Source organism: Dipodomys spectabilis, unplaced genomic scaffold (genome assembly GCF_019054845.1).
Source record: "Dipodomys spectabilis isolate Male_0828 unplaced genomic scaffold, ASM1905484v1 ptg000088l, whole genome shotgun sequence".
NCBI lineage: Eukaryota > Metazoa > Chordata > Mammalia > Rodentia > Heteromyidae > Dipodomys > Dipodomys spectabilis.
In genome coordinates, this window is record NW_024870765.1 from 797,553 (window position 1) to 817,059 (window position 19,507).

Genomic DNA, 19,507 nt, shown 5'->3' on the forward strand with positions numbered 1-19,507 from the left:
AATTGAGTGCTAGCCTTGAGTACAAATGCTTAGGGACAGTGTCAAAGCCCTTACTCAAGCCCCAGGACTGCCGCCAAAAAAAGGTAGAATGTTCTAAATGCAACTATATAAGGACAAGTCTTCAAGTACCTCATCACAGAGAAAACTAGTAGTCTGGTGCTGACAGCTGCCACCTAAACTGACTTAACCAGATGTAAACTGCTGCAACCCAGCTCCATGGGTTACCCCCATCATCCTGGCTTACCCTGGCTTATCCACGATATCCTGGCTGCTCGGGGGCTTTAAAACGTGGCAGGAAGTCTGCTAGATTCTTGGAAATATGGCTCGAAGTGTAGAGCTCTAGCCTTGAGCAAATGTTATTAGAAAAGTATTCCCATGCTTTGAGTTAGAGACCCATGGCTAACCCCCCAAAAAAAACCCCACCCCACTAAACCATTAGATGTGAACTTGTGTGGTTTGTGAAATGTTCCTCAAAGAATGGTGATACTGATGAAAGCACCCTAATTCTAATGACAGCTTGTGGAATAGTGCTATGTGCTGAGTCCTTCATAGGGTGCTCTGTGCAGAGTCCTGCATTGGGAGCTGGGTGCTGAGTCTTCCACAGGATGCTCTGTGCTGAGTCATGCAAAGAGTGCCATGTACTGTGTCCTTCACAGAGTGCATTCTTCCATATGGCCCTTGTAAGAGCTCTACAACTGAGATGATCATGCCGAGAATATTGAGACTAAGATATGTCCCCTTGGCAGGAACAAAATTATGTATTACTGAAGACTAGTCAGTTGTCTACTGCAGACAATTGTTTTGTTTTGTTTTTTTCTCAGTCATGAACCTTGAAATAGGGGCCTAGGTGCTGTCCCTTACCCCTTGGGCTCATAGCTAGCACTCCACCACGTTGAACCAAAAACCTTCTTTTAGCAGAGGCCACAGCCTAGTGTTCTATAGCTGAGGTCTGTAATCCTGCCTTCTCAGGAAGCTGAGATTTGAGTATCTGAGTTCCAAACTATCCCAGACATTAAAGGTCACATGAGACTATTATCTCCAATTCACCACTAAGAAATCTGAAGTGGAAGCTTGGTGCTTGTGTCTCATGCCTGTCATCCTAGCTACTCAGGAGGATGAGATCTAAGGATCAAGGTTCAAAGCTAACCTGGGCAGGAAAGTCCTTGAGACACATAGCTCCAATGCACCACAAGAAAAGCTGAAGTGGCGCTTTGACTCAAGTGGTATAACACAAGACTTGAGCCAAAGAGGTCAAGGACAGCACCCAGGCTAGACTTCAGGTCCTACAATAATAAAAGAAAGACAGAAACAATCTAACAAACCTGAAGTAGAGGCCTGGGAATGTGCTTTAGTGGTAGAGTGCTTTAAATGTATGAAACCCTTGGTTTAATTTCTCAGGACCACATCACTAAAAAAAAATGCCTGAAGTGCCTCTGTGGCTCAAGTGGAAGAGGCAATCCTTGTATAAGAGAAACTACATACAGTACTCAGTTCCTGAGTTCAAACTCAAAGAATGGTGTATGTGCCTGCGCACATGTGTGCTTACACATACACACACACACACACCCACACACACACACACACACACACAGACTAGAAAGTGATGCTGTGTTCAACCAGCCCTGTGTTCAACCCCAAATCCTAGACATCCAGGGCCCAACTAGGAGAGGTCAAACATTCCAAAACCTGATGAGATTCACTAGCCTTGTATGACAGGAAGCTTTGTGATATCACATATGTGCTTGGATTTCCCAAGCTTCTGGAAACCTAAGAGAAGCATCATAGGCCCATCACCGCCCTCAATGAAACACTTCATGAGGTTCAGTGCCCTAGTTATCTGCCTGAAGGACTCCTGAATTATATTAAGCACTGTATGTGAACAGCATAATACAGTCTCCCAAAGGCAGGATAAGTGCACAGGACTTGGCCTGCCACTGAACGTGTAACAAATGAAGGCTTCCTGTCAAACCAGAGCACTGGGGAGAGAGATAGCTAAGGCTACAAAGAGACCTTTTTCTTCTGACCTGCAGATCCTGCCCACACTCATCCTCACTATCTGACCTGGAGAAAGTTGTTTGTTACACAGCTGTACAGGACTGAGGCCTTTTGTCTGCCTATCCAGACAATGAGAGAGACTTCTTCCAGCAGGCCTGGGATGCAGAGAAACCCTCAGGCTACACTGGGAAAAGTGAGAGGAGCCCAGGAACATGCACTGTCATCAAAACACTCTCTGTTATGAAATCATTGTATTGAATACAAATTTCCTAGCTTGGTGCTGTTCATCATAGCTACTCTGGAGCTTCACCTATAGAAATACATACATATATACACAAAGACATGAGGTACAGGCTCTTTTTGAGGGGGCAGGTCCTAGGGATGAACTATGAGCCTAGGCATTGTCCTTGAGCTCCTTTTGCTCAAGAGTAGTGCATTAACCTTGAATCAAAGCCCCACTTCTGGGTTTTTCTGTGATGTCTTAGAAATAACAGTGTCATGGACTTTCCTAAGCTGGTTGGATTCAAACTCATATTCTCTACATCTCAGCCTGCTGAGGAGCTGGGATTACAGTGAGAAGCCACTGACACCTTCTTTCCTTATTTCTTCATTTTTTAATCTGGACAATCTGACTCATTAAAAGGGTCATTACAATGGTTTGAATTTATAAGTCAACTACCCAATGTTCTTTATAAATGCTTTCTATGAAAAGTATTTTCTCTCCTCATCGTCTCCTCTGGTCACAGGTTTGAACCAAAAGTGAGAAATGAATGCCACAGCATTTGGGAGCAAATGTCCACAGGATATGCAAGCTCTGTCATTTAACATTGAGTTGAAGTGAATTTACTGTCTCAGGTTGAGAGGACCAAAAACTGGAGTGATCCTCACACTGTCTGAATTGCACCTTTTGCCTATAAAATGATCTAATAATTTTGATTGTTGGGTGTCTCAAAACCTTAAATATCTAGAACACACTAGAAGTATCTTCATGTATCTCTTGAGATTTCGACTAAGGGTTTGTGTGGAGAGGCTCCTAAGGGAATCCCTGAGGAAAGCCACTTGAAGCCTCTTCAGGAAATCGCCATTCAAAGTCAGCCTGAGCAGGAAGTCTGTGAGACTCTAATCTCCAACAAACCACCAGAGAACCAGAAGTTGAACATTGGCACAGAGGGTAGAGCTCCAGCTTTGAGGGAGAAAGCTGAGCAGGAGACACAGCCTAGTCCAGGCAGGAAAGCCTGGGATGTGCTTATGTCCAATTAACCACCAGATGGTTGGAAGTGGAGCTGTGGGGGTGGTAATGCCTCAGCCTTGGGAAAATAAGCTGAGGAATGCATCGGGCCCTGAGTTTAAGCCCTGGGATGGCCACAAAAAATTTTCAAAAAGAGAAGGCCAAGTTTATATATCAGTGCCTACCTACTCATGTGTGTATATTACTTCCCTGAGTACAAACAGACTGTATGCAATAATTCTGCTTTTATTTACTGGATTATTTTTCAGATATATTCCTTGTGCATACTGCATCATTCTCTTCATTTCAGGCTCATGGTTTTCTCTCCCAGGATTCCCGGCCTGTGTCCTTATATGATGCACAATGAAGCTTTCAGCAACCTTTATTTACAATTTATTATGAGGCCAATTCAGGAGCCATCACAAATCAGGCAGGGGAAGAGAAAATCAGGTTTCATAGAAGTAACCAGTATTCAGAAAGTTAAACTTGGGGACATAAAATGGTAGCATATTTATGTAAAAACTACCATTAAGGAAAAGATGAGGGGGCTGGGAATGTGGATTACTGAGAGAGTGCTTGCCTAGCATGCAAGAAGTCCTGGGTATGATTCCTCAGTAGTACATACACAGAACAAGCCAGAATATGTTCTGTGGCTCAAGCAATAGTGTGCTACAGACAATGCCCAGGCCTTGAGTTCAACCCAAGAACTGGCAAAGAGATAGCTAGATAGATAGTTAGTTAGTTAGTTAGTTAGTTAGTTAGTTAGGTAGGTAGGTAGGTAGGTAGGTAGGTAGGTAGATAGATACATAGATACATAGATACATAGATACATAGATACATAGATAGAAACATAGATAGATAGATACATAGATATATAGAAAGAAAGAAAAATGATAGATGAATTGGGTCTTGGACACCAGGAGGAAAGAAGGGAACAATTCCCAGTCATGAGGCCTTCTGCAGTGTGCCAGGCCACCAGCATCGCATTCACACAATCACAGAGCAGGAAGACTGTCTCTTTCCCACTTCTTAGGCAGCCAAGGGCCCCAGAGCCAAGAGGGCAGAGTTAGGTTCTAACTTAGGTGCTTGGAGAGAGAAGAGAAACAGCCCTGCCTCTAGGTGGTCTTGGGATTTGCATTAATTACTTGGAGAATGAAGGAAGGAGAATGCACTGGCAGAGGTAAAAGAAGGGCCTTCAGATCTGACTGATGGAGAGTAAAAAACCCAATCCCTAAGACCAGAGAGCAGGTTTTTTCTTCTCTGCTCCTCCCCTCTCCCCCACTAAACTGGTTCTCTATTGGTAAACTAAACATAGCCTGAGTCTCCCTTCACCTGAAGAGGAAGGTTAATTAGTAATTGTTTGAAGAGGCTGACAAAAGCCTGACCCTGGTTTAACTCTAACAAATGTTTCAGGTTTCCCCCCATTGCTGGTAGTGCCTGGAATGAAGTGGTTTTGCAACTAACTTCCCTGTTGAGTGTGTACATTCTGCCTCCTAATCCTACAGGCCTGCTCTCTGCAACTAGCCTGGATTTTGCAACTGTTTTCTGTCATTCAAATACAGTGTTACACTGGAGTTCTTCCTGCTAACAGGACTAGGACTTGGATCCTGAAAACTTCATTTGAACACAGGATGGGTCAATAATGTTTCTTTCCTGCTTCTATAGCTCAAGAACTCTAGGAACATTTAGAGTGCCAGTAACTTCTCATCACCAAGGAAAAACAGGGAACTCTTGAACATCTGAACTTTCAGAAGTGGAAGTCAGATTATCATAGACTTTTCTGCCCTGGCTGGTTTTACTCTGTGTCCTTAGACCTCAGCCTCCTGAGCAAGGGGGGAGGGCCTGAGTTACTAGTGCTCTGCTAGGTTCAGAACTGTAATGACATTGACAATACAAGTTAACTGCTTATCACAAAGGGATTGGAGAGCATATTAAGCCTTTCAATATTAGACCTTTCAGAACCCTGTGGACACAAGGTTACAATGCTAGAGTCTGAGAGGCTGGGCATATGGATCTGCTACACTTGAACTTGGAGCTCTAACTCCAATTCTGGTGTAGATCAGTGTTCATTTTCCAAAGAATGATCTCATCATTAGCAAATAGGACCTGGGTTCAAATCCGAGTCTTCACGCCAATGGCAGAAGATTACAAGAGACTCATTCCTAAGGATAGGAATACCGTTTGAAAGAGTAGTTCATGAACCCATCCAGTCTAAAATTGGATACAATAATCCTAGAATGCTGATTGATCTTAATTAATAGTTTATTAAGCATGAAAAGAATAATATTCCTCCAATGGGTGTATAATAAACACCTAAGAGTTAGTAGGAACGTAGTAGGTGTCATTAAATCATAGATAGATGGCTCTGGCACTCTTTACCAATATATATTTATTTGTATACCACCATCTACCTATTCATGTATAGCTGTTTTGGCCAATCCTGGGTGTCGATCTCAGTGCCTGCGGACCACCATACAGCTTCATTGGCTAGAGGCTGCCATGCTCAAACTCACCCATTCATGAATTGGGCCTGATAGGCACTGAGTTCAGATCCTCTCACTGCCAGGCATGATGGAGAACACATCTAAAATCTAGATGCTATGTGATAGGATGTAAACAATGAAATAATGGTATAGGTGTCATCAGAGTCAATAAAATAAATGGTAAATAAATGAATGAAACAAGAAATAAAATGAATAGCCACAACAAACACAATGTTGAATGAACATCTGGACAGAAGTATAAATCCTATCTTTAAAATGTATATAAGGAGTATCTTTTCCAGGCCTGAGGCTTGAATTCAGCCCCCCTATGAGGAGGGAATGGCGGAGATCCTGAGATACTCATTTCTGGACCTAGGAAGAGTCATGAAATGCAATCGATCTCATCTTTGAGTGAGTAGTGCGTGCATGATGTGAGTAGGAAATGATAGGCAAGACTCATGGGGTATTTATTATTTGTAAAGAGCAGTTGAGGAAGTGTGACAATAATCATCACTGTCATGAAATGGAGTCATCAGGAAAGGTCCAAGAATCGGTAGTCACACAGATTGGATTCCATCACAGGTCACCATCTCTCCTATTCTAAACAAATATGTACTTATTTGCATGATACCTTCAGCTTTTGAATGGATGACTATTATGCTTCTCACTCCCCCCTCCCCCAGGGAGGCTCAATCTTAGGTCCTGGGAACAGCCCAGCTCCTTTATGGCTCACAGGCTGTTGTGTTCATGTGGACCCATTCACCAATTGGGCCTGCTAGGCCCTGAGTTCAGATCCCAGCCCTGACAAAAGATTCATCTTCATATCAGAAGCCAATCGTTCCACCTGTTTTCCTTTCCTGTGCAAGTCCTGGGTCTCAGCTATAATGGAGAATTTGTGGTCCACCCTGTGGCCATGGGAATAAGTTGTTATCCATGTCAGCCCAGTTATACCTGTCACCATATCCTCAAGAAAATACACAATACATCCATGAATAGCATACAAAATAAAGAGAATAACTACACTCAAAGCACGATGCAGTCCTCACACAGATGTGAATATATATTCCATGTTTCAATGATGCATTGAGGAATATTTTGACTTCCTTGGGGCTCGATCTCTATTCCTGGGAGTGGCCCAGCTCCTTAGTGGCTCACAGGTTGGTGTGATCACGTGGACCCATTGGCCAGTTGGGCCTCCTAGGACCTGAGTTTGAATGCCAGCACTGCTAACAATTCACCCTGATATGAGAAGCCAGTCTTTGCATCTGTTTTCCTGTGCTGTGCAAGTTCTGGGCCTCACCTAGGAGGAAGACTGTATAGACAACTCTATATTCATTGCAACAGGTTGTCATCCAATTCACCAGAGTTATATCTACCATCCTTTACTCAAGAAAAAACACAATACATCAATGAATAAGGCACAAAATAAAGAGAATGACTACACCGAACGCAAGATGCCGCTCACCCATGTTTGGAAATATAGATCCCCTGTTTAATTATGAATGTATGACTATATTGGCCCCCACCAGATCTCGATCTCAGGTCCCAGGAATGGCCTAGCTCCTCAGTGGCTCACAGGCTGGTGTGCTCACCATGACCCATTCACCAATTGGGATTGCTTGGCATTGAGTTCAAATTCCAGCACTGACAAAAGATTCATTCTGATGTGAGAAGCCTATGGTTGCACATGTTTTACTGTCCTGTGAATGTCCTGGGTCTCAGGGAGGATGGAGAATGCTCTATAGGCAACTCTATAGCCATGGGAATAGGTTGTCATCCATATCAGCACAGTCATATCTGTCACCATACTTAATAAAATACACAATACATCCATGAATAAGACACAAAATAAAAAGAATATCTACACTGAATGCAAGATGCATACCACACCTGTAGGTCAAGAGAGATCCTATGTTTATAAAAGGTGGGCCTGCTATTTTGTCCAGTGCTGGGGCTTCAAATCAGGCCCTGCACCAGGCCTGACATTCTAGTCTTCATGGATAGTGAGCTTTCACTTTCCCCAAAATGCAACAGAGCTACCCAGACCTGAGTTCAAATCCCAACACTGACAAAAGATTCATCCTGATATCAGAAGCCAGTTGCACACGTTTTCCTCTCCTGTGAAAGTCATGGGTCTCAACTATGATGGAGAATGCATAGGCAAACCTCTAACCATGGGAACAGGTTGTCATTCATGTCTGCACAGTTTTCCATGTCACCATATTTTGTAACATACAAAATACCTCCATGAATTAAAGACAAAAAAAGGAGAAGTGCACCGAACACAAGATGCTGACCACCCAAATTGTCAATATAGATCCTATGTTTAAATTATGGATTTATGACTATATTGGACCACCCCCTGAGGATCAATGTAAGATCTTGGGAATGGTCTAGCTCTTTAGTTGCTCACAGGTTGGTGTGTTCACTTTGACTTATTGGACAATTGGTCCTGCTGGCCCTGAGTTCAGATCCCATTACTACCAACAAGTGGATCATGGAGTAAAAAGCCGAGTGTGAAACTTGGTTTCCTATTCTCTGAGAATCCTGGGTGTCAGGCATGATGGAGAACATTTCTACAAATCTAGATGCTCTGTGATAGGATGTCATCAATGTAATAAAGGTAATAGTAAAACATAGTAAAATCAATGGTTAATAAATGAACAAAACAAAAAATACAAGGAACAACCACACAAAACATGTATGGACTGAACATCTATGAGTAAGTATAAATACTATCTTTACAATGTGTATAAATAATATGTTTCTAGGGCTGGGTCTTGAATTCAGGACTAGTGAACAGGCCTGATTTTATCTTCAAGTACAGTTATCTTCCCCTTCATCCACACTGCTGCAGATTTACCCAGATCCTGAGTTCAAATCCAAAGGCTGGAAGAATAAACAGCACGAAGTGCAAGCCAGGGAACTAATTTACTTTTTTTAATTTTTCTCAGCACCGCGTTTGAACTCAGGTCTTGGCAACTCTGCCTCAGCTTCTATCACCGTATGCTAGGATGCAGCCACTGGACCCACAGCTCTTCCTGAGATCCTAGTCACCTAGGTCTTGCAGAAACAATGTTCAGGAAAAATGCCTTTTTACATTTTCTTCCTTTGCACGGTGACCCTCCTGAGTCTGAATTACACTGTTGCAAAAGGTACTTCACCTTGCATTGCTGAAGGCTGGCAGACTATCAGGGAAGCCGTAGGCCTACGTGGCAACATAGGCCCTGATTTCGAATCCCCGTCCTGACACCAACCAATGGCAGGAGATACTAAGAAACTGGTTCCTATTCCTATGGAATGTTATCAATGTCATGGTTGAATGAGTTGATTGTGAATCATGCTCCTATAAAATTAGGCAGCATCATTTCAGGAGGCTCATTGATTTCATTTATTATTTATAAAGAATTAAAAGAATATTATTACTTACAGGAATGCAATAATTTCAGGACACTGATTGATTTCATTCATAGTATATGGATGAAAACAATAACATTAATTATATAGAGGCATAATAAATACCCAGGAATTGGAAGGAATGTAGTCTATATAACTGACTAATGTATAGACATCTCTGGCACTCTAAAAATTATATATTTATTAGCGTGCTGCCATCTTCATGTCAATTTGTTCTTATTTTGTTAACCACTGGGACTCAATATCAGGTCCTGGGAATTGCCTGTCTGCTCAATTTGCCCCAGGATGGCATGTTGACACTCACCCATTCATTAATTTGGCCTTGTAGGCCATGAGTTCAGATGCCAGCACTCCCAAACAATGAATCATGGAGTAAGAAACTGATGGTGACACATATTTTCCTTTTCTGTGAATGTCCTGGGTGTCAGGTATGAAGTGGAATACATATGCAGACCTATATCCTATGTAATCAATGTAATCAATGTTCTATGTGCCATAATAGCCAATAAAATAAATGGTCAATACATGAATAAAACTAAAAAATAAAATAACTACACTGAACACAATATGGAGTCAACATATGTATATAAACAGAAATCATATATGTGAATTGTACATGAATATGACGTTTTCTATAGGTGGGGATTGATTTCAGGCCTAAGGAACAGACTTGAATTTCTTGACTTCAAGGTGGCAAGCTTCCCCTTCCCGCACAGTGGAACAGAGTTACCAAGACAATGAGTTCCAATGACAGTCCTGGCAGAAAAAATGGCACCTTTATACTATGTGATGTCCAATTCTTAGGTATTTCATTATGCCTCCATTTTATTACTGTAATTGTTTAAATGCTTCATAAAGTATTAATTAAAATCAATCAGTGTCCTATATTTGTGTATAATTTTATCCTAGAATCATTCAAAAAATGCTCATTCAATCTTGACATACATCACATTCCATTGGTAATCATATGGATGGGAACAAGTTTTTTAGGATCTCCTGCCATTTGGAGGTGGTGGCAGGACGAGGACTTGAACTGTGGGCTCCAACTCCTACTTCAACCCAAGGATAGGGAACTCCCCGGTCTGTCCAAGAACAACAGCAAGACCAATTAGGCAGGCACCAGTAGCTCTCAGTAGTTCTTGATACTTACAAGGCTGTGATAGGAGGAAAATGGTCAAAGTCACACTAGGCAGGAAAGTCCTTGAGACCTCTGTCCAAATTCTGTGTCAACAAAGCCAGAAGCTCTGTGGCTCCTGTGTGGAGGATAAGCCTTGAGCAAAAAAAAGCTCACAGACAGTGCCCAGATCCTGAGTTCAAGGTCAGGACTGGGAACAAATAAACATATACAACTATCTGTGCAGCCATCCAGCTAAAGCAGGTCACCCTCTTGTCCCCAACTGAATTGTGCAGAGTTCCATGGGAAAAGTGCTAGGGGATCTGCTGTCATCTTGACTCTGCCCATGCTGCTTGCATCACAGGATTCTGGCCACACCTCCATTCTTTCATGTTTCCTTCTGACCAATGGGATACAAGAATGGTGACCACACCCACATTCCATGCTGCCCAGTAGCACCAGGGTTCCCTCTGTTAGTTTATACCACTACCAGCAGTTGAGGAACTTAGAGCTGACTGAGTGCTGAGCAAGAGACTCAATGTGACTTTGGAGTATAGTAGGAAATTGATGCACTCCCTGGCCCCCCAATCTCCTTCCTACCTTCCTGAGGTGCCGGGTTTCAAGCTCTGGCAATGGTGCGCTGCCAGCCAACCTAAGGCCCTGGTCCCTGCCCTTGGTCCTCTGCTCTGGGCCCTTGTGTCCATAATGCCACCACCCAGGCTGCTCACGCTACCTGGAGCAGCCACCAACAGCTTCTCCCAGTGGCTGCCCCAACAACACCACCACCCTGGGTCAGACACCACTCTGGGGTAACCATGAGCCCCTGCTTATTTCCTCTCCCTGGTTCTGAGGAGCCACCTTTCTGTCTTGGGCATTTCTGAGGTAGAGACTCAACATATGCTCAGGATTGGCTGGATAGTGGTCCTCGTATCTGTGACAGGTATGATCCACCAGGCCTGGTCCTCTGTAGTTGGGATGGTAGACATGTAACTCCATGCTCAGTCATCAGTTTAGATCTATTAACCCAAACTCTTAGTCCACAGCAGCTGATTCTTGACCACAGGTGAAGCTCTGTGTAGGGCCTCAACCATGGGAACTCAGTCTCCTCAGGTGAGTTGTGAGGAAACATTTATACAGAGGGATCTCTGGAGCATGGCTAGGAACAGAGGGAGAAGCATACAGATAAAGTTCTTGGCTGCTGGCAATTCTGTGAGCATATGACAGGAAGATACCTGGAAAGGGCTCAGGTGGGGCCTGTTACTAATCGTACAACAAGTGTGGGATTATGAAACAAAGAATGGCTCTCTTTCATCATTCCCCTATCCCCATAAAGGAGGGGAGCCTTCACTCTCTTGAGTTTTTCAGCTGGGGAAACAAAGGCACAGAAAAGCCAGGTGACCTTCTTATGACCTCAACTTCACAGGACCTCGGCCTGACTTCTCTACCATGTTCCCTAGGACAATGGGTTCCATTCAGTCCACTTCTTGTGGTGGGAAGTCCACTTCTTGTCAGTCGTGGTGCTTGAACTCTAGGCCTGGTTGTTGTTCCCGAGCTCCTCAGCTCAAGGCTAGCACTCTACCACTTGAGCCCATAGTGCCACTTCCAGATTTCTGGTAGATCTTTGGAGATAAGAGTCTCACAATCGTTCCTGCCTGGGCTGTCTATGAACCGTGATTCTCATATCTCAGCCTCTTGTGTAGTTAGGATTAGAGTTCTGAGCCACCAGCACCCAACTTGTGTAATTCTGACTTTCTTTCGCTCTCTTTCTCACAGGAACTGGTTGAATGGGTGCTGGAGGAAGTGACCCAGAGTCCCCATAATGCTGGAACCCAAAGTGGCCCTCTCTATCTGGAGGTTGGCTGTGGGTCAGGAGCTGTCTCAATCAGCCTGTTGAAACAGCTCCATGAGGTAAGCCTCTCTGTGCCCTGGCTAGAATTTAAGGGTTATTCATTGTCCATCCAGCCTTACTGGACTTATTGTATTGTATTGTTTCTACATCATTTTATAGCACCTGGCCAAAATTATGATACATAGTTACAGAATGAAAATATAATGTCAACTTAAGAAAGTCATTTAGGGCTCTGGGAATGTGGCTTCATGGTACAGTGATTGCCTAGAATGCATAAAACCCTGGGTTCAGTTCCTCATATCACATAAACAGAAAAAAACTGAAAGTGGTGCTATGACTCAAGTGGTAGAGTGCTAGCCTTCAGAGAGAGAAAAAAAGCTCAGGAATAATTCCCTAGCCCTGAGTTTAAGCCCCTGGACTGGCAAAAAGAAAACAAAACACAACAAAATACATTTGGTTAGAACCCATACTTGGAATATAAAATTGCTCCTTCCATACTGACACCTGACAATAGTCCCTAAGTCATGTACTTTACTTATATTAGGATACTGTGTTGAAAAAAAATGTTTTGTTCATTAGGTCACAGCAATTAATGCCAGGAATGTGCTTAGATGTCAGGTGAAGATTAACTCTGGAAATTCAAAGACTCTAAGATTTTGTGTGGTCACTGCTAATCACAAAGAGAAGGGTAGTCTAAGTGAGATTTGAAAACTTTTTGGTCAGTCATGACACCAAAAAGGTAGAGGCTAAGTAACAGTTGTAACAGAAGAGGAGGAATAACTTCAGATGCAAGGAATAAATGATAGTAACTAAGGTATACCAGAAACTCTTCTAGAGAACCATTTTTGGTTATTGAAGTCCTAGTTATCAACTAGGCTTACTCCTCATTGCCTTTAGCATTCTAAGTCTCTTAGGCTAGTTCTTAATCTCTGTGAGATAAATGTATCTGCTTCTGTGCTGTTCTTTCATATCTGATCTCGTTTGCTTTCTAATAATCTCTCTTTTTATATTTCTCTATGAACATTTCCTGATACTAAATGCATCTATACAGATGGCTCATGAGTCATTAATGTAACAACGTGGAAAAGGAGGACATATTTATTGCAACCTCAATGTTTCTGAAAAGCTTCAATGTCATCATTTGTTTCAAATTTCCATTCTTTGGCTAGTGTCATTCAGTGCACATAAATGCAAATATGAGCTGGCTCCTGGTTGTTCACACCTGTAATCCTATCTACTCAGTAAATTGAGACCAGAGGATTGTGGTTCAAAAAAGCAAGCCTGGTTAGGGAAGACCAAGAGATCCTTATCTTCATTTAACCACCAGAAACCCAGAAGCGGTGTTGTAGCTAAAGTAGTAAAGTACTCAACTTGACCTGAAGAGCTGAGGGACAATGCCCAGGATCAGAGATCAAGCCCCACGACCAATAAAATAAGTGAAAATATGACTTTAAGTTTTCCCAAAAGGAATGAAAATGTCAATAATCTTCCCAAGCAGAAAAAATAATTCCAAAATTATTCAGTGAACCTACTTTTGCTGAGTTATTGAGGTTATGGCTTCTTTGCTGGACATTTTCTTCTTTTAAAAACTGTCAAATATTAGCTTTATAATAAACTTCATTTAATATTTCTTGTTTCAAAAGAGAAGTCGATGCAGTTGATGTCACTTAGCTTTCTTAATATTTTAGTTCAAAGCCAACCCAGGCAGAAGACTCTGCCAAACTCTATCGCTAATTAGCACCAAAAAGTTTTGGTTCGAGCAGTAGAGTACTAGCTTTGGGGGCAGGTGGACAGGAAAGACAATTTTTAAGGGACAGGGTTCAGCCTCTGGCTTCAAGCCCCAGAACCAACACAAAGTAAACAAACAAGCAAAAAACTCCACATATTTCTTTGGGACCCTCCTTAAAGGAGTACTAGTCTGAGAAGAGGCTCCTTTTGCTGATCATGCTCACTGGATCTTGCTTTTTTGGAATCCTTATTGCTATGGAGAAATCAGGACCAGACTAAAGGAATTGATAACTGACTCCTGCAACAAGCGAATCATCTCAGGGATCAAATATCCATCCATAATACACTTTAAAACCTCCATGACTTTGTTTCTTTGCAGTAGAACACTTTTGTTCTATGTTGGCCTTCAAATGGCATATTATTTCTTTTGGTAATATTCTAAACTAGAAGTTTACAGAAAAGTTTCATATAAGTAAAGAACACACTCGAACAAATCAGGGACAGAGATTCCTTCAAGCCTTGGGATATTTTTCTTGTACAATAAAAAGGAAAGCACAAGTTAACTTGAATTTTGTCATTCCTCTATTTTCAATTCCTCTCCTGGGATCAGTGTCCACATCCAGTAACAGTTACTTCCCGTAACAATCAATTGTGCTGCTTGAGGTATAATGAATGTTTTCTTTCTTCACTGAAATAACACAAGGATATCTTCAGACCTGAGGTAACACATGTTTCAGAGACAAGTTACTAAAGAGAAAATATGAAATTTATATTGCTTATAAATATATTATCCATGAGTACATTGAGTTCAAACTTTAAAGTTCTCAGTAAATTAAGGCAAATTTGAAATAGGAAGAAGGTTCTCAAATCATTCTTTTGTGAGTGTAGGTGCTGTGCATTATTTCCCAAGTGCACATGAGTTAACAGTAAGAGAAACAATAGCAATAATAGGAGAAAGAGAAGTTTTGTGTATAAGTATAAGGGTTCAATACACTATAGAAGACTCTACAAATAATGCAACATTGAAACAATAATTCCAAGTCCAGTATGTAGATTTACGGGAGTGATATAGAGAAAGTATTACTCCTACGTGGACCATGAAGTATGAGGCCACTCCCTTTCTAAATAACGCTTGCTAATGACGCAAATTTGTTAAAAGTAGAATGGAAGAATAATTCTTCCCCAATAAAGGTCAGATATAAGAGCATGAATTTAACTAGGAAAAAAAATGTCCATCTTGAGAGAGCAAGGATTATATTAGCAATGAACTGGTGGCTAACATTTATTTTTCTTTACTTATATTTTTGTTGGTGGTGGTTTTGACATTTGAACTCGGCCTGGGCACTGTCCCTCTGCTATTTGGCTCAAGGCTAATACTCTACCACATGAGCCATAGTGTCACTTCCAGTTTTCTGGTAGTTAATTCGAGAAAGGAGTCTCCAGGACATTCCTACCCAGTCTGGCTTTGAACCTCAATCCTTAGATCCCACTGCCACCCAGCTTAAGATCACATTTCTAGCAATGTACACTTAGCATATGTAATGTGTATGTTCATCTATGTTTATATCAATTCTTGAGTTAAAAATCTGGGCTACAGCTTAGACTTTACATTCACAAAAATATTTTTAGTTTAAAAGTTGATACTCCTAGAAAAATAAAACCTAAGAATGTAAAGGAGTCTGGGAATTTCAGTTTGCATACAGCCTGGGCAGAACAATCTTTGTGACACTACCTATAATTAAGCAGCCAAAAGCTGAATTGGAAGAATGGCTCAGGTGATGGAATACCAGTCATGAACAAGATTGATGAGCAAGGTTGATGAATAAGAGCTTGACACTTTTGCATACATGTATACAAATATACACATACACACAGAGGAACTTATATGTGCACACACAAATGAAACAACTCTTAAAATATGTAGAAAAGTTAGAAAATATGTCCTGAGTAAGACTAGAATCAAGTGATAATTTTTTATATTAGAAAGTCTTAAGTGAAATTCTTCAAAAAGATTGAGAATATTACATAGGTAGGGACGAGATATAGTAAGAGAGTCAAGTAATCATAATTCAAGGAATCAGATCCATGGAGGAATGAATCAGAGACCCATTCAGGTGCATCTGAAAATGTTCATATCCTGTGTGAAATGTTAGAAAATCTTTGAAAATAGTAGATAAAGAGTCTGAGCAGTCACTTTGGTGGATAACATCACTGGAGAAGTTTAGAATTGCTAGTCTCTACCTAGATTAAATAAATCAACCAACTAGGCAGAGCAAGGTGATACAAGCCTAGAATTCTAGCAGATTAGAGATTGGAATTATGTAGTGATACCTTCTCTGGACCAGGTAGTATAATTTTGTCTTAATAAAGCAAACCAGTCAAGAAAGGAATACACAGTTGGAAGTTTGGGCTAATTTTGTCATTATGGTTTGAGAAGTCAAGTTTCCTATTGAAATGCAACACATATATAATATTCAGTTGTGTTTTAAATGCTCTCTTCTTTACAGAACATTCCTAGATGCAAAATGGCTCATGATTCCCATCCAAAATTTGAAAAAGTAAATAATCATCATTCTTTTGTATTCCAAAGAAATGATGAAGGATTACAAAAGGGTATCCCTGGAGAAAAAGCAAAGTTCATCTAATGTAAGACTATGTAGATTTTGCTAAATTAGAACGTAGATTTAAAATAAATATTTTGGTTTTGTTTGTAATTTCATATTCTATATGATACTACAAAATTATTTTTAAGTAGAGTGTTTAATTGAAAAACTCACAAATGATTCTAACATTCTATTTGCCTAGAAGATTCTTTCAAAAGAGTTTTAATTAAAAGTTATTTAATAGATAATTCCATCAGTTCATGTATAAAATGATAATGTGAATAATATAGACAGAGTTGCCAACAAATGGATGAAATTAATTTATAAATTAAGAAAAATAGCATTTTTTGAATCTTTGGTATTACATGGTATGAAGAGAATAATTGTGTGACATATTCTTTCTTCTACATATATGTAACACAGGAAGCAATTTCCTTAATTACGTACCTCTTTATACAATGAGAAAAATGCTAGCTTTGAGGTTTGTTTTTATTTTTGTTTTGTTTTATTGGTTTGTCCTAGGGCTTGAACTCTGGGCCTGGACACTGTCTCTGAGCATGTTTTTGCTCAAGGCTTATGCCCTACCACTTCAACCTCAGTGCCACTTGTGTCTGGCGTTTTCTGAGAAGTTTATAGGAGATAAGAATCTAAGGAACCTTCCTGCCTGGGTTGACTTTCAACTGTAATCTTCCCATCTTAGCACCCTGAATATCTATGATAGTTAAAAAATTATAAAATATAAATAATATTTACAAGTGTTCTGATGTCAAGAATACCACTGGGGGTAAAATTTATGGAACCCACTTTATTGAGGTGTTCTTTCCAGAACAAGGAGGGCATCACACAGAGGTGTAGTATTATTTCACAATAGAGATAAGCTATTTGTGATGTGAATTAAGGGAATTTTGAGGTGCACCATACAAGTTGGAAACTTTTGGGCTAGGATGACTTTATGAGATAAATCTTGGGATTGATGGTCATAGAAATAATAGCTTACTTTGATAAACAATTGCTTACTCTTAAAGAATTAATTATTACAGATGTTTCATAGTTTTATCCTCTACCAGAATGTGGCTATTTTTCTGTTGATTTCTCAATCTGTATCACCCCATTGGAAACTGCATCTATTGCAGAATTATATAACATGCAAACACGTACTGTTTTCAATCTCTCAGATATGGAATGTTCAGAATTTGAAAATGAGTAGTTATTAGTCATAGGAATTTGAAGAACACATATATCCTGTCTTCTTAACAACTTATTTACTTTTAAAAGTTATGGGTTTCACCAGAATTAATCTGTTTTCGGTTTTAGCATGAGAAAGTACTATATTTAGTCTTTTTTGAAAATATAGGCAAGTATATTGTGAAAATATTGTCAAGTTGGATAACATTCAAGTTGATGATCCTCTGATTAAAAAGGGGTAATTAATTCAAATTAGATGCCAGCTAGTATTGATTTTTAAAAAGTTACTACATAAAGAATAATATTTATTATACGAATCCATGATATTTATTTCATGCAGCTTATTTTTTAAATTTTTTATTAGCAAAGTGATGTACAGTGTGGTTACAGTAATTGTAAGGTACTGAATACATGTCTTTTCAAACTTGTTACCACCTCTCTCATTTTTCTCATAAATTTCTTTCACCCCAATACTCCTCACAAGTTGTAATGTACATTTCCAACGTATTATTTTGTGAGTATTGCTATTAAATTGGCTTGTCCTTGGTCAAAGAAAATAGAAGTTACATAGTACATTAAAAACAACAATTGTAAATAAAAATCTCTGTTTCCATATCTTGGAGTTCATTTTGCTCAGCATCAGCTTACATGGACATATATATGCATAACAAAGCCACTGGAAAATAATAGTTTCATGGACACTATGTCATGAAAACAACATTTTAACTGTTATTGATGGTAAAGTTGGAATTAGCATTGGTGAATTCCCAATTCTGATAAAGGAATTTCAAAAAAGTTTTAAAATTATGACAGGTAAATTTTAATTGTTCAAAGTTTTTAACAACATAGCCTATGAAGAAAATTTAAAATTGCCTGGGAAAAAAGGCTTTCATGCAAAGAAATCCATGGAGACTTAACTGAGAGGGAGCAATGTGGGTAAAGATGGCTCATTTTTACATTAAAAAAACAAACCTCAGAAACCTTGCTATCAATCCTGTAGGTTTCCTTGAGAATTGTCCTTACCCAGGAAATATACTCTTACTATGTGAAACAATGTTGTAGTGTAATTTAAATTCAAACTTCTTTAAAAAATAATATATCAAAATTTGTGCATTGACCGTTAATTATCAAACAGTAATTCTCTGAAAAAGATAATTTGGGTCAAAATATTTAGGGAGAAAGTGCCCTCCACAATGAAAGAAAGTATTGGGTATACATTTTTCTGTTTGTAATACTTTCCAAAATGCCTTTGCATGTGAAATACTGAAAAAGAGAAAAAAATCTGATTGGATACTTCAAACCAATGATTTCATATGTCTAAGCATCTCACAAAAACATAATATCCTTATTAACATGAGATAGTGAGGACTTCTCTTATTACATTCGGCAAAAAGTTTTGGGATCAGAAAAGAATTGAGCAAATTGAAAAGGTAAGAAAACGTGGTCTTAGAAGCCGTAGCTCAGTGTATTGGCCTAAGCAGTGGAAAGAAGCCAAAACTTTTTGATATAGATTGTCATAATATTTTTGCTACCTAAAGTGATTTTACAGAGCGTATTTGCCTCACTACAATGTGGAATAGATTGAACGAAGACATGGAAATAAACTCCACATCCAAATAAAAGAGTTTTAAAAGAGAAACCATGAAGATGTAGCAATGGGGGAGGCCTTATAGTCCTTCAGCTTCACTAGACTTGAAGCCAATAATCTGTGATTAATTGGAAATCACGCAAGAGCTAAGAAGAGGACATAGAAGTAGGACATAGAAGCATTGTCCTTTGTAACAGACACTGTCATCCAAGAAATGGGTGATTTAACTCTATTCTTCTCCATACAACTTGTTGAGCAAATGCAAAATGAAGACAAAAAATAATCTATTGAAATAATTTTCCAAAGAATAACTTCAC